Raw genomic sequence first — 12,263 nt, forward strand, 5'->3', positions numbered from 1 at the left:
AATGACCCCAAAAACAATCAATATTAACTTCTTGCTTTCATTCTGAAGCTCTTGGTTTTCTTTAGTTAAAAATAATCTACCATTAAATTTTCTGGCGGAAGAGTACCGACTTCCTTTATAAACAGGACGAAGCGTTACGCCCACTTTTACTCAAGCTGCCACAGGCACCCGGACAACGCTACATGAGTGAGTACAAACTTATATCATTATGTTTAAACGTGAATGTATGAGTACCGATTTCTACATGCGCCTCCAAGTGTGCACCCTTGGTCGCCACGGACTACAAGAAGGAAAGATGATGAATGTGTAAAGCGATCTGGCGGTAGCTGTCATATTCTGCGAGGGACATGTAATTGAATAGGTGTGTAGGCACATGCATTGCGATGTGTGGGTGTGAACAGGTGTGTGCGTTCTATCAACGGAAGGGACAGAACTGCTCCGTCACAAGTAGATAACCAAAATCCTGAATTTGTTTTCACACTGCTGATTAGAAACAAGCAGAGGAGTCCCAGCATGTCACCAGAGTAAAAACTGGTGCCTGCACAGTGATGATTTGGTATGAATACATTGACTTTTACATCAGCAAAGTGATGCACAAAGAGCTGTTAGCTGAACACTTTATACCATGTTTTCATGTTCAGATACAAGGACTGGTACAAAAAAAAAAAAAACAACTTTTTAAATCTAAGAAAAAATGTGGAGAACACGTACAGGGGTTGGACAATGAAGCTGAAACACCTGGGTTTAGACCACAATAATTTATTAGTATGGTGTAGGGCCTCCTTTTGCGGCCAATACAGCGTCAATTCGTCTTGGGAATGACATATACAAGTCCTGCACAGTGGTCAGAGGGATTTTAAGCCCTTCTTCTTGCAGGATAGTGGCCACGTGATACTGGTGGAGGAAAACGTTTCCTGACTTGCTCCTCCAAAACACCCCAAAGTGGCTTAATAATATTTAGATCTGGTGACCGTGCAGGCCATGGGAGATGTTCAACTTCACTTTCATGTTCATCAAACCAATCTTTCACCAGTCTTGCTGTGTGTATTGGTGCATTGTCATCCTGATACACGGCACCGCCTTCAGGATACAATGTTTGAACCATTGGATGCACATGGTCCTCAAGAATGGTTCGGTAGTCCTTGGCAGTGATGCGCCCATCTAGCACAAGTATTGGGCCAAGGGAATGCCATGATATGGCAGCCCAAACCATCACTGATTCACCCCCATGCTTCACTCTGGGGATGCAACAGTCTGGGTGGTACGCTTCTTTGGGGCTTCTCCACACCGTAACTCTCCCGGATGTGGGGAAAACAGTAAAGGTGGACTCATCAGAGAACAATACATGTTTCACATTGTCCACAGCCCAAGATTTGCGCTCCTTGCACCATTGAAATCAATGTTTGGCATTGGCATGAGTGACCAAAGGTTTGGCTATAGCAGCCCGGCCATGTACAGGTCCTTCTCAAAATATTAGCATATTGTGATAAAGTTCATTATTTTCCATAATGTCATGATGAAAATTTAACATTCATATATTTTAGATTCATTGCACACTAACTGAAATATTTCAGGTCTTTTATTGTCTTAATACGGATGATTTTGGCATACAGCTCATGAAAACCCAAAATTCCTATCTCACAAAATTAGCATATCATTAAAAGGGTCTCTAAACGAGCTATGAACCTAATCATCTTAATCAACGAGTTAACTCTAAACACCTGCAAAAGATTCCTGAGGCCTTTAAAACTCCCAGCCTGGTTCATTACTCAAAACCCCAATCATGGGTAAGACTGCCGACCTGACTGCTGTCCAGAAGGCCACTATTGACACTCTCAAGCAAGAGGGTAAGACACAGAAAGAAATGTCTGAATGAATAGGCTGTTCCCAGAGTGCTGTATCAAGGCACCTCAGTGGGAAGTCTGTGGGAAGGAAAAAGTGTGGCAGAAAACGCTGCACAGCGAGAAGAGGTGATCGGACCCTGAGGAAGATTGTGGAGAAGGGCCGATTCCAGACCTTGGGGGACCTGCGGAAGCAGTGGACTGAGTCTGGAGTAGAAACATCCAGATCCACCATGCACAGGCGTGTGCAGGAAATGGGCTACAGGTGCCGCATTCCCCAGGTCAAGCCACTTTTGAACCAGAAACAACGGCAGAAGCGCCTGACCTGGGCTACATAGAAGCAGCACTGGACTGTTGCTCAGTGGTCCAAAGTACTTTTTTCGGATGAAATCAAACTCTGCATGTCATTCGGAAATCAAGGTGCCAGAGTCTGGAGGAAGACTGGGGAGAAGGAAATGCCAAAATGCCAGAAGTCCAGTGTCAAGTACCCACAGTCAGTGATGGTCTGGGGTGCCGTGTCAGCTGCTGGTGTTGGTCCACTGTGTTTTATCAAGGGCAGGGTCAATGCAGCTAGCTATCAGGAGATTTTGGAGCACTTCATGCTTCCATCTGCTGAAAAGCTTTATGGAGATGAAGATTTCATTTTTCAGCACGACCTGGCACCTGCTCACAGTGCCAAAACCACTGGTAAATGGTTTACTGACCATGGTATCACTGTGCTCAATTGGCCTGCCAACTCTCCTGACCTGAACCCCATAGAGAATCTGTGGGATATTGTGAAGAGAACGTTGAGAGACTCAAGACCCAACGCTCTGGATGAGCTGAAGGCCGCTATCGAAGCATCCTGGGCCTCCATAAGACCTCAGCAGTGCCACAGGCTGATTGCCTCCATGCCACGCCGCATTGAAACAGTCATTTCTGCCAAAGGATTCCCGACCAAGTATTGAGTGCATAACTGTACATGATTATTTGAAGGTTGACGTTTTTTGTATTAAAAACACTTTTCTTTTATTGGTCGGATGAAATATGCTAATTTTGTGAGATAGGAATTTTGGGTTTTCATGAGCTGTATGCCAAAATCATCCGTATTAAGACAATGAAAGTCCTGAAATATTTCAGTTAGTGTGCAATGAATCTACAATATACGAATGTCAAATTTTCATCATGACATTATGGAAAATAATTAACTTTATCACAATATGCTAATATTTTGAGAAGGACCTGTATATTGACCCTGTGGAGCTCCCAACGGACAGTTCTGGTGGAAACAGGAGAGTTGAGGTGCACATTTAATTCTACCGTGATTTGGGTTTCGTTTTTTGGATACAATCCGGGTTAGGACCCGAACATCCCTTTCAGACCGCTTCCTCTTGCGTCTACAGTTAATCCTGTTAGATGTGGTTCGTCCTTCTTGGTGGTATGCTGACATTACCCTGGATACCGTGGCTCTTGATACATCACAAAGACTAGCTGTCTTGGTCACAGATGCACCAGCAAGACGTGCACCAACAATTTGTCCTCTTTTGAACTCTTACCCTGCTAATTGAACCTTCACACTCTGCTCTTACTGGTGCAATATGCAATCAATGAAGACTGGCTACCAGGCTGGTCCAATTTAGCCATGAAACCTCCCACACTAAAATGACAGGTGTTTCGGTTTCATTGTCCAACCGCTATAGCTAAAGACTGAAAGGGTTTTTGCCCAATGGAGGCAAACTATAAAGAATTGAGGCTGCACAAATTTATCATATTGAATATTTTGAACTACAGAAGTTTAATGTCTGTAGTTAATGTTTAATGTAACTTTAGCCTTTTTATACTGTCTTCCTTACCTGATCAATTTAAACTACAAAAACAATTGTCTTTCAAATATTCATTTTGCCTGTGAAACAGGATTCCTATTGCAATATGCATTGGGTCTTTGTCTATCATGCCTGGTATTCTGATACTACTGGTGAATCCTTTTTATTGTGCACCCCAAGTCATTTCGAAGTACACGGTGTACTCTGCTGTTGACCTTTTTCTGGATCTCTGGACAACCAACTAACCCACATAAAAACAAATCCTGGAAGCTACAACATGTATAGATCAATACAGCCTGTTTGTTTGCAGCTGTAGTAGATTACAGATTCTAATATGTACAATTATATTTGTGATGTAATTATACAGCTGGTACATAACTTGTAGCCTCACACCACAGCAGGAGAGGCAGTGTCCTGGCAGCTGTCTGGCAGATGGTTTAAAAGGGATCTATCTAGTATCTTTTTGCTCACAAGTTGTTGTTATTATCAAGGTCACAGCCCACAAATGAAAGAAAAAAGGCAGTGCACTTTTATGAATGAGCTTAAAACAAATCTGGAAAAAATAATGTTTGCAGTCTATACAGCTAGCTTTTTTTTGTTTTTACTTTATTATTAAGTTGTTGGTCAGTAAAAAATGTTCCCTGAAGCTGTTTCAGTTAATATCTGAAATGTGCTTCTTTAGGTACAGAATGTTTTAAGCTATATGTTGTTTAGACATTGGTGGGTTCATGGTTTCTACTTTGAACTGTCATTTTAGTTTTTCACAGACTGCTGCCCAAATGTTGATGTTTTATTTTGTGTTTAATTGACAATGTTTTTGTTTAGTGTAGATCTGTTCAGTACATTTTTGCAGTTCCTGATGACTGCCCTCTTCTTTTGGTGTAGCTCTGAAACTAGAAGAAATCAGTGTTTTTCGAACTAGTCGGAAAGGAGAATGATTCAATTATCCAAAATACTGCCTTTTAGGCTCAATTCCTTTTGATCTGGGTTAAATGCTGAGCAGAACATTTTCTGTTAAAATAACAGAGAACACAGGTTTGTTCAATTGCTGTGGCCAGTGATATTGGCAAAGATGTGAGCTGAGATTTAAGGAAGAAAATAATACATGACAGGAGCATCAAAATACAAAAAGAAATCATACGAAATAAAAGAATTGCACCATATTTATTCATGACCTGTCGGGGTTTTTTATGTCAATGAGGCAAGGGAAACCAGGGGTACTCTGTCTTTATCTTTATATGTATGCAATTCTGGGTTTGTTTTGGTTGGATTATAATAGACAAAAAGATGTCACAACATAAAACTTCAAATGGGATAACATTTTCTGTGAGACATTTTGGTTTGTAAGGAATTGCTGGATTTTTGTCTTTTTAAATCAAAGATTTTTCATAATCCTAATATGATCACATGGGTTAATTGTACATCTGTATCATAAATAGGAATCCTTAATAATGTTAATACAATATTTGAATAAATCAGAATCAGCTTTATTGCCAAGTTCGTGCATACAAACAAGGAATTTGACTCTGGTACACTTTGCTCTTTTGTTCTGTTTTTGCATTACAGAATATACAAATTTACAATTTACAATATACAATTTACAATATACAATATACACATATCTAATAAAAGGTGCATTTGCAACATCTGTATGCTGTTGTTTTGTACTCTATTAAATGTTCATCAGAGAAACAGCCTGGGGGAAAAAACTGTCTCTGTGGCGGCTGGTTTTAGTAAACAGTGCTCTGTAGCGACGGCCTGAAGGTAAAACTCTAAACAGTTTATGTGCAGGGTGTGTGGGGTCTGCAGAGATTTTGGCAGCTCTTTTCCTGACCCTAGACCTGTATAAGTGCTGGATGGAGGGAAGGTCAGCCCTGATGATTCTCTCTGCAGTCCTGATTATTCGTTGCAGTCTGGACCTGTCCTGTTTTGTGGATGAGCCAAACCACACTGAGATGGATGAAGACAGGACAGACTGAATGATTGCAGTGTAGAAGATGACCAGCAGCTCCTGTGGAAGGTTGAACTTCTTGAGTTGCCGCAGGAAGTACAGTCTCATGATGGAAATAAACATATCTTACCGCAGTGTCTCTGTCTGCTTTCTAGAGCAGTCACTTATTCAAAACATTTGGCACTATTGATTAAAAATAAAGCTCTAAAACTCCTGAAATACTGTTGCTGTACTCGGTATTACTTTGACTCCTGGAAATTCAATTCAATTCAGTTTATTTATATAGCGCCAATTCACAACACATGTCGTCTCAAGGCACTTCACAAAAGTCAGGTTCATACATTCCAATTAATCCTAATCATTGAACAGTGCAGTCAGATTCAGTTATTTATTCAAATTGGATAAAAAGTTTTTCTGTCTAAGGAAACCCAGCAAATTGCATCCAGTCAGTGACTTGTAGCATTCACTCCTCCTGGATGAGCACGTAGAGACAGTGAACAGTGACTGGCGTTGACTTTGCAGCAATCCCTCATACTGAGCATGCATGTAGCGACAGTGGAGAGGAAAAACTCCCTTTTAACAGGAAGAAACCTCCAGCAGAACCAGGCTCAGTTTGAGCGGCCATCTGCCACGACCGACTGGGGGTTTGAGAGAACAGAGCAGAGACACAAAGAGAACAAAGAAGCGCTGATCCAGGAGTCCTTTCTATGGGAAGGAAAAGTAAATGTTAATGGATGTAGCTGCTTTAGTCGTTTCACCTAGAAAGAAAGAACAGATAAACTCTGAGCCAGTTTTCAAGGTTAGAGTCTGAAAGAGAGCACATAGTTTGTTACAGTTGAAGCTCAGTCAATCGCCATGTCTAGGAGAGAGAAAGGGTTAAACACTAAAAGACAGGGCCATGTGGATCATCGGTAGAGGGTGAGCATTAAGTTGTTGCCAGCAGAATCTTGGACGATGCCCCTCTCCAGAAAGGTGTCACAGGTAGACACAGAGCCAGGCCAGGTGTAGCTTCTAGGAAGAGAAAAGAGAGAGAACAAGGTTAAAAGCTGAAATAACAGTAAATAATGCAAAATTGGAGAGTAGTGTGAGAATGTAGCGAAGAGGGTGAAAGTGGTCATTATGTCCTCCAGCAGCCTAAGTCTAAAGCGGCATAACTACACAGATAGCTCAGGATAATTTAAGCCACGCTAATTATAAGCTTTATCAAAAGGGAAAGTTTTAAGCCTTGCCTTAAAAGTAGACTGTTTGTCCATCTAGAGCACACTGATGGCCATTGTTAAACTAAAAACCACAACGATTGGGATACTTCTCTCTGTCAGATTGATTATAACCATTGGAAAATAAATGATCTCCTTAGGTTCCAAACACCTAATAGAGTTGTTACAAAAAGATCTGATGCAACATGGTGGTAAACCTTTTTTCTTTTTTTTGTAACATTGTTGCTGCTGAAACAGTAATATTTTAGTTTCAGCACTGGATATGCTGGGGTTTGCTGTCTGAAGGAACAAAATATGGCAACCTCATTTTAAAGTATTTTTTGGGCTGCACAAAAGTGATGTAAAATATTAAAACTGAGTTTTTTAACTTATCTGCACAAATTCTTATGTTTCTCCAAAAGCTGTTTTTATCATGCAGTTGTCTTTAGCAATTTGAGCTACACATACGATGTTTATTGTGAATGGAGGCTTTTAAAGGGTTAGGGTTAGGGTTAGGGGGTTAGACAACCTGCACTGTTTGAACTTTTAGGGGACAGGGCTTTCCACAGCTGCTTTTACTGCCACTTCAGAAACAATAATCTTTTTTTAAGTTGAAGCACTTTCAAACGCTGAGCTGCGGTTGAAGACTGAGGACCATCAGCGTGAATGCAGCCTGTCTTCTAAGGACATTGCATTCCAGCCAAGTGATTTGTCAGAACTGAGAAATCCAGGGTGGGCAGTAGTTCGTTCATGGAGGGTTTAATGCAGGGGGTCTATGTTGGTTTTATTGATGCAACAAATACCCGTCATCATGAAGGCCTTATCACTAAATAGGAAAATGAAAGAAACAGACTGCCATTTTATCCAATAAAGGGACTATATATCTGTGCAGGAGAATAAGAACCATTCTCACAGCTGTTTTTGCCATTAATCTCCTGAATAAAGAAAATTCAGTTTGCATTTAAAGTATAAATGGATGCAGTTTGTTTGCTGTTGCTTTCAAATCTTGTAAACTCATAAAGGACCTCCAGGAAGTTTTAAAATGGATGGTTCAATGGGGTCCACTGAGGTGTCACCAAAAGCCAGAACAAAAATTTAGAAGTCTCATCATCCTATTGTCATATATTTAGGGGATCAAGACCAAGAAGTGGCACCAAGGAAAAAATATAACAGATCAAAATGTGATCAAAATAAATTGTGCTGCAACATATTAAAGCTCATTTTCCTTTTAAATTCAATAAAAACCAAACATATAAGAGTGAATGGCAAGGCTCCATCAAATCAATAGGGTACCCACTGCATTTTCTTCAACGCGATATTTCAAGTAAATTTTAAAAAAATGCTTATGGCATGTAACTGCCTGAAATAGCCATATCTGATTATAACCTTTCAGCTGCAGAAATGCTACAACTCAGTGTGGTGGGAATACTGAGCAATAGTAAAGAAGGAAAAGAGTCAGAAAAAACGTGGGTTAATCATAATTGATATCATCGCATTTTTCAGCAACAGCATCTCAATTACATGCTTTCCTGAAATTGTGTAGAGCTACTTTTTTTGCACATTTTAGAAGAAGCCATTTATATCTGCACAGTGCACAACACATTACTAGTTTTATTTATACAGCTCCAATTCACACTTTATAAGGCCAACAGGTCTGATTTATATCCAGATGTGTACTTATGTCCAAATCAATCCAGTTTATTCTAATCCAATCTTAGTCATATTCAATGAATTAGAATATTATTGAAAGCTCATTTATGAAACCCATTATATAGATTAATTACACACGCATGTTTTCAAGCCTTTATTTCTGGTAATTCTAATCATTTTCTACTTGTAGCCAATGAATACATGACACTTAAGATTAAAATATTACATCGGATCGATAAAAAAAAAACAAACAGAGAAATGTGGTCTTAAAAGTATAGGTTTAATACCTGCTTAATGGTACGTTTAATTTGGCAAATGAGCCTCACTGGTACACACAATCTAATTTATTGAATTTGACTGTATATACAAAAACAGGGTAGTTTGATCCTAGTTGTGTGTATACCATCAAACTTAGTTGTTCATATAGTGCCAAATGGAAAAATAAATTTGTATCTAAAGAACCCCAGCTGCCAGCGTGGAGTTGATGACCTTTTTAGCAAATCCTATTTCAGAGCAAGTGTGTGGTGGCAGTGGAGTGGAGCAACTCCCTTTTAACTGGGAGAAACCTCCTGTCGAGCCTCCTGCTTAGTATGAATAGCCAATAAGACAGGAGAAACACAGCATTGGTCCTCTGTGTAGTACTGCTACACAGTCATTTGAAGACCAGAGGAAATTAATAGTTTAAAGCTGTTTTCTGATCTTTTATCTGTTGTATTTTTGGCAACTATTTAGCATTTTATAGGATTTATTGTGTGAAAGTGCTGTGTTAATTGATTTTGTTTTCCCCACATGGCGATCTGAAATCTGTGTTCGTTCTTTTTTGGTTTACTCGTTTTGGCCATGTGTAATGCCATTTTAAATTTACAGAGGCTGACCTTTTTATAGCTGCACAAAATACTTAATCACAGTCATCATCACTATCAGTATCTGCAATATTGCAATTGTAAATGACTGCAATACCATACATGCAATATTTGGTCGGCTGTTATGGTTTAGGTGTCATCTTCACTTGATATTATCATTCCCTTTATGTACTTTTACAGCCTTGACATCCTCATCTGATACAGATTTTTGTGATTAGGATACTAAAGCTCACAAAGAGTGGGGACATATTGACGATAGAATAGAAACAGTGAGGAAAATGTGGGTTAATCACAACCAATATTGTTGAAATATTCTATGATAATATCACTATAGTGTAAATCTCTTTCATTTCAGAAAATATGTGAATTATTTGCCAGCCTGGGATGTTTCTGCGCAGATTCTGTCAGTCAAAAGGAGCTCGAACTTCAGGCAGTGATATTTTTGCTTTTTGCAAATGTGCTCCTCTGTGCTTGTTGATCTATGTTCTTTTATCGTCTCTGAAGGTCGCAAGTTATGTGTATTTACCAAAAGAAATGGACTTGAGTTACAAGCGGCAGCAAGGAGCTTTCCAAAAAGATCAGAGGGTACCCTTTCTCATATCTTAGGTGGAGTTTTTTAAAAGACTTAAAATAAACAAACTGCTTCACTCAGTCTAAAAGAGGCGGTTTACGTGGTCCCAGCATATGTTTCTTAAATGTGAAGACAAACAACTGAGCAGGCAGAGCAGCCGTGTTGGTTCATAACAAAGCAGGAACATTAATGTTAAGTACAACTCCATCTGTTGAGTGGATTTCAATGGAATCCTGGAGCACCACTGGCAGAATCAATTCGAACCATATAGACTGGATAGGAGAAAGAAATGTTGAGCTTTGTTTTCAGTATTCCTCAAAGACTTCATATTTGGCTGAAGTGTCAGCAGCTTTTCTCTAAAAAAATCTGTAATTATTCAGTTTAATTTCTCTGTAAAAGCTAGTTGGCAAGCAGCTGGCAGTTGTGAACTAATGATTTAATGTCACATAAGAGAGACCCATGCAATGTGTGAACTTGACTCATGTCACATAGTTTCTATAACTTTATTTATTGTACTGGCTGTGTGGGGACATTAAGGCATTTTTTAATAGAATGTGCCTGTAGACTGTAGTGATTCCTTTATCTTGTATGTTGTTTTTCAGACTCTTTTGTTTTCCCAAAATCCTCAAAGTTGGGTGGGGCCAAAGCCTACTGGACCTTATCCGGTTTCGAGATCCCTGTCACACTTTACTAATCCTTTTATGTTCCCACTCTCAACTATGGTTATGAGATATGGATTATAACCATCAGCAAGTCTTAACAATAAGATCAGGGATAGAAGTGGATCACATAAGCCTCCTCTGTATAGTGTGGCCCCAGAAGTATCATCCAGGGCAAGCTGGTGAATCGAGCAAGCTAACATGGTTCAGCCATTTTAAAGGGATGCCTCCCTTTAAAGGTTTTCTGTGCACGTCCAACTAGGAGGAGATCCCATTCCAGCCCCAGAACTTCCTGTTGTAACACTATATCCCTTCTAGCCTGAGAACAAGTTGGGATCGCCCAGAATGAGCCGTAGTGTTACTCAGGAAAACTGCGTCCAGAATTCCCTCCTTCACCCATCACTTCTGAAACCTAATCTCTCATAAGCAGTAGAGAATGGATTGATGGAAGTTTTTTATCCATAGTTTCTTTTAGCAAATTAAAACATGTATAACTAAAACTGTAACATTTTGGGAAGGTTTCTTTTCTGTCCGTATATATTAATTCTTGTGTTTATTACAAATATATTATACATAGATTATTTTTAGGAGCTCTGTGCCTGCTTTCTTTATTTGTCCTAGGTATGTTTGTTCTTTCAGTCTCTTTAATATAGTTTAGTGATAATGAAAACCCCAAATAGTCAGGTGCCTTGGTCTGCATTTAAATCACATATGTGAACTTTTGAAATCCAGGGTGGATAAATCCCAGAAAGCTGGGGTGACCCGTCTGTGAGCTGGCAGCAGTGGAAAACTTATTCTCATGTTGGAGGGATTATCAGCGAACTGAGGAGGAGAGCTGCAACGGTGTGACAGGTAACAGGAAACTAGAATTGTAATGTAGAAGGAAACTCTGTCTAGTTTGCATCATCTTTTTCTTTCTCGTCTTGGCTGAATAGATATGAGAGGTGTGACGACTGTTAGCTAGAATAATGATTTCTTCATTTATGACACATCTATTGTTTAAAAAAGGAAAAGACTGACAATATAGAAAGGGGGAAAATAGGTGCTGATTTTAAAAGGACAGCTGCTACCTGCTGTTGCAGCTTGAAGCTGAAAAAAAAACCCCACCAAAAACTTGTTTGATTTGACAAAGTGAAATATGACAAACATCCTTCTGTATCAATTATGAATCAGTCATGCAGTTACCGATATGCAATCTGACTGGCTGTTTTACATATACAGGTGGTAACGAAGCTAGGCTGACTGGTGCAGAAATGGAAGTTCTTTACATTTAACACCAAGTATTGCAGCTTGAAGATGAGGATTAACACTTCCTTTGCAGAGGCTGTTTTTCCGACTAGATATATTATAGTTAGAGATGGGGCTTTATTAAAAGGTGTTTCTTTTTTAACAATAAGTCAGAGATTCATTCACCTCTCTCTATAGCGTTCAAATCAAGTCCTCTAAGAAGGATGATGCCACAAATAGAAATTTTTTTTGTTACAAATTCGCCCTTTATATAATTGTGCATCTCTCCTGCTTCAATGCCATTCGAGGATATGCTGCTTTAATTAAACTGTGCTCCCACATCACCTTCATGCGTATCTGCTACTATTAAACACCAGGGGATCTCGGTTTCAGCCAGGCTAATATGTACTCAGTGTTAGAAAAATTCATTGGCATGAGCATCACACCACAGAGTCGACATATATATACCCCAAACATACAGTACTGTGCAAAGGTTTTAGGCA

General features: G+C 39.5%; 1 long non-coding RNA gene across 1 annotated transcript in view; it reads left to right on the forward strand.

The window, feature by feature from the left end:
• Positions 1–12,263, forward strand: part of LOC124879300 — a 27,873-nt gene continuing 15,610 nt past the window's right edge. Inside the window, exons 1-2 of the long non-coding RNA XR_007040994.1 lie at positions 1–186; positions 11,266–11,385. This is a non-coding gene — a long non-coding RNA (uncharacterized LOC124879300). The remainder of the gene's footprint in view (positions 187–11,265; positions 11,386–12,263) is intronic.

The sequence above is a fragment of the Girardinichthys multiradiatus genome, chromosome 13 (genome assembly GCF_021462225.1).
Source record: "Girardinichthys multiradiatus isolate DD_20200921_A chromosome 13, DD_fGirMul_XY1, whole genome shotgun sequence".
NCBI lineage: Eukaryota > Metazoa > Chordata > Actinopteri > Cyprinodontiformes > Goodeidae > Girardinichthys > Girardinichthys multiradiatus.